We start from the raw sequence: 4484 nt of genomic DNA on the forward strand, positions 1-4484 counted from the left end.
GCAGAATATCTAACTCAAGATTTGTGAAAAAGGTAATTTATTCAGAATATCATAAAGCATTATACAACTGACAAAGATGAACAATGATGTAATCAAACAAAACTGAATAAATGACAACAATTGCAAAGGTTGGGAATAAATACCGCCACTCATCAATTAACAAATTACAAAACATAAACAAACAATTATATACAACCAACATAGATATGATAGAATTATAATACTAAAAACTTAAAAAAAAGAGGGTGTAGGTGGATGGCAGATTGAAAAACTTTACTTTTCTGGCAAAACAAAAATAGCGTCTAGTAGCATTCAGTGCAATTTCCATAAGCGGGCGCAACTTGACGTTTCTTATTTGTGGCCAATGGTAATTAGTATTGACCCTGATCATGCATGAACATGCTGACCTTGACTACCTGTAATAGAAAATTTGCATAATTCCTAGACAAAGACCATGGAAATTTTCTGTTTCTTATTACACCTTTGATAAGAAATAAAGCTTACACAAGTTGAAACAGAAGTCCATAATCCTACATTTTCACTTAGGAAGATGATTTATATGTTCCATATCAATTTCTGAATATATATATATGTATTGGAGAAGAGGAACGATTGTCTGTTAAACTTCTTCGGGTAAGTTTAATATATATTCAGGATGTAAACATATTGATGTTAGATGAAATGAAAACTTTTTACAAACTTGACAAACACACTGGTTCGGAATTTCGAACTTGCTATTCAGTTAGTTTTCCCGTTTGAATTGGTTTACTAGTGCCATCTCGGAACCTTTCAATGCTGACTATGCAGTATTGGATTTCATTGGCAAGTGGCGTAAAATGACACAAATTTATTTGTCATATGGTTTCTTGTGAAGAGTTGTCTTATTGGCAATCATACAACATCTTCTTATGTTCATAGTTGACGAGACAACAATCCACCGGACTATCATGTTACACTCTTGAACCACCAAATAAATGGTGCGTGCTTGAGATATACAGGATACTAATTTCAAGTCATAGTTTTGACTAGACCAGAGAATAATTATTCTTATTTTATTTTGCTAATGTTAGACAAATATTTTATTAAATTGACATAATTGCCTATTTGTGTTATGATGATCGTTAGTGTACTAGAATCATATTCAAAACAGTGTGGTCCTGGCCATTGATTGACGACATAAATTATCACATTGACTGGGACATATTAGGTGAACGTTTGTCGGTAACAATCACTGCTCACTATGTACTTGTTAAAGACACTGAAATTGTGGGGTAATCAAAGGTTCTCAACACCTAAATAAAGCAATTCGAAAAACGAATCCAGAAAAATACGATGTGTTGATTTATATTAATAATATAAATCAAAACATAAAGGTTATTCCTGAATAATTTTGCGAATTATTTTATTATTAAAGGCGTTAAGAACCTTTGGTGACCCAACAGCTTAAATTCTATAATAAGTAAGAAGTGAGCAATGGTCGTTACAGACAAACGTTCACCTTATCTGTCCCAGTCAATGGGATAATTTAGGTCGTCAATCAATGGCCAGGACCACACTGTATTGAATATGATTCTATGTTGTTTCCCGGACAATTTCAGGATGTATAACATTTCGGAGAATGTAGAAAACCTTGCAAATTAAAGGAACACAGTAAATATGACAGGACTCTATTCTTTCTAATTGAAATTAGAAATATGCCTCACCGAATAAAAAAAAATTAAAAAAGTGTCGTAGGATTGTTAATAGAAACCTTGGAATGAGAATGAAACAACTTTAGGTCACTGTATGAACTTTAACAATGCATGTATGTTAGTTGTACTTCGGCAGCTTTGTGGAACTTTTTAAAAATGTCAACACTGTAAGGCGTGATTCTTTCTGGAAAGTAGTTTGTCATAAAGATAATGATGATTTAAAAAGGTAAAAAATGCCGAGTTTTACCTGCAATATATAAAAAATAATGACTAAACAAACAATATGTCTTAGTCTATCTATATTAAAACTGACGGTGGCAGGACATTTGTAGCATAAAAAAACTTGCAAGTGGACATTGATATATAGTCAACTTTACTTCCAGTACGACTAAATAGTGTTAACCTTTGACTCTTATGTCTAGATTCCTCATTAAAAAGTGAATTCGTTAACTCGATTTAAATTCCGAATCGTTAAAACCAAATTTAATACATATATTAAGGCACAGTTATGAAACTGTTTTTCAATATCTAAAATAGGAGAATTATATAAAAAAGTAGATAACGTGTAATAGCCGATGAGACAATTATCCTGTAAAATCCAATTTAAAAAGTGGATGTAAGCAATAAAAGGCAACGGTACAATCTTCAACAATGAGAAATTATTTACAATTCTTTTTGATCGATGGTGCATATTATATCTACTTTGTGTTTACTGTTGCGAAATATGGATGAACAATGCAAAAAGTGGAATTATGCTTCGTGCATGTAACATTGTTTTAAGCCGCCCGTTTGTTGTGTCTTTAAAAACTCAGTCTATTTTAGCACAACTTTTTGGAATTTTGGGTCCTCAATGCTCTTCAACTTTGTATTTGTTTGGCTTTTTAACTATTTTGATCTGAGCGTCACTAATGAGTCTTATGTAGACGAAACGCGCGTCTGGCGTATAAAATTAAAATCCTGGTACTTTTGATAAATATTTACACCACTGGGTCGATGCCACTGCTGGTGGACGTTTCGTCCCCGAGGGTATCACCAGCCCAGTAGTCAGCACTTCGGTGTTGACATGAATATCAATTATATGGTCATTTTTATAAATTTTCTGTATACAAAACTTTGAATTTTTCAAAAAACTAAGGATTTTCTTACCCCAGGAGTAGATAATCTTAGCCGTATTTGGCACAACTTTTTGGAATTTTGGGTCCTCAATGCTCTTCAACTTTATATTTGTTTGGCTTTTTAACTATTTTGATCTGAGCGTCACTGATGAGTCTTATGTAGACGAAACGCGCGTCTGGCGTATAAAATTAAAATCCTGGTACTTTTGATAACTATTATATGAATTAAATCTTGATAGCTTGTTATGGTTTCTAAATAGTCAAATATTTTCAGTAGCTTTTGTTATCTTTCAAACACTACAAGAATGCTCATTCAAAGAAGATGATTCAACAAGACAAACAGACAAAACATTAAATCTATGTTAGCCTAATGTTTTATTGAAGAAAATATATAGAATGATGTTACCACTGTTATAATGAATACAATTGACCTTAAATTTTTCTTATCATCATAACAGATTTCGATATAAATTTATGGTACCAAAACGGTTTTTTATCAGTACGAGTGAGATCACAATAGGAACAAGCTTGATACCACCAGGCTCCCGTGTTTAATACTGCACAATTATTTTTTTGTGTATCGTTATCCTGGTAAACTGTAGTAAATTTCATACCATTGTGAAATTTTAAATTATCACCTAAAACGAAAAAGAAGAAATGGTCCTCATAAAATATGTAATTTTTACCTAAAAACTCAGTCAGGCAGTCTTTGTCGTACCTACCGAATCCCCGTGTTAAGGGGAGAATCAGAAAATACTGAGTTGCAATTCTTTGAATATACACGATGGATGATAGCAGCAACGACTTCCAGTGAAGAACGCTTCTGCGAAACAAAAAAAGCAGTCTTGAAATGTTCTAAGTCTTTCAAAAATACGTCAACTTTGTCAAACAGTGAACATATAATTAAATGCTCATTTATCAAGCGATATAAACTACCTTGGTTCAATGTCGCTGTAGAACATACAATGGTATCAACAGCCTAGTAGTTGGAGCATCTATGATCGCATTTTATATTATTATTGCATAGTTTCAATCAAATAAATTCTGACAAAAATGTACTAATGTGTTTTTACTCCCGATGAATATAAGGATTAAGGCAGATTTGTTAATTGTGTGCAATGCTCTACGAATGCAATATCGAATTCCCTTTAACATAAAAGAATTTAATTAATTTAAAAGAGTAGACAAATTTCAGAATTAAAAGAATCACGTGTCACTATAGTCGTAAACATATAGGAATGACTATTCCTAGTTCTAGCCATAACCTTTGTCGTTCGAATAATTTGTTTGTTTTAATTTTGATTGTGTCATGCTTAATTTACGTGTACAGTACATCATAAGTCGTGACCTTAAATCTGATATCATTTATGTTTGAACCACGAGCTTGTTCCATGATTAATTTAATTTTGTGTCACATAAAGTAATTAGAATGTTAAGTAACATAAACCGTTGAAAGAAAATTCATCATTTCTCATGAATTAAGGAATTTAACTCCTCTCTTTTCATAATCAAATAAAAAAAAGATATAATCATCTTCATTTTATCTTAATTTCTCTCTACTGATATAGACCATTAACATTTAAAATAATTCACCTGCAGTTCCAGAATAATCAGCAACAGTAAGTTTGTATTTTGACGCAGCATTTCCTATAACAAACGTTTTATACACAGCATATTT

At 32.0% G+C, this 4484-nt stretch overlaps 1 long non-coding RNA gene across 1 annotated transcript; it reads right to left on the reverse strand.

Moving 5' to 3' along the window:
• Positions 1-3168: 3168 nt before the first annotated feature.
• Positions 3169-4478, reverse strand: LOC134690624 (uncharacterized). Its single transcript, XR_010101984.1, has 2 exons — positions 4400-4478; positions 3169-3444 (listed from the first exon to the last, which is right to left on the reverse strand). It is a non-coding gene; the product is annotated as an uncharacterized LOC134690624 (long non-coding RNA).
• Between the last annotated feature and the right edge of the window lie 6 nt (positions 4479-4484).

The sequence above is a fragment of the Mytilus trossulus genome, chromosome 11 (genome assembly GCF_036588685.1).
Source record: "Mytilus trossulus isolate FHL-02 chromosome 11, PNRI_Mtr1.1.1.hap1, whole genome shotgun sequence".
NCBI classification, from domain to species: Eukaryota; Metazoa; Mollusca; class Bivalvia; order Mytilida; family Mytilidae; genus Mytilus; species Mytilus trossulus.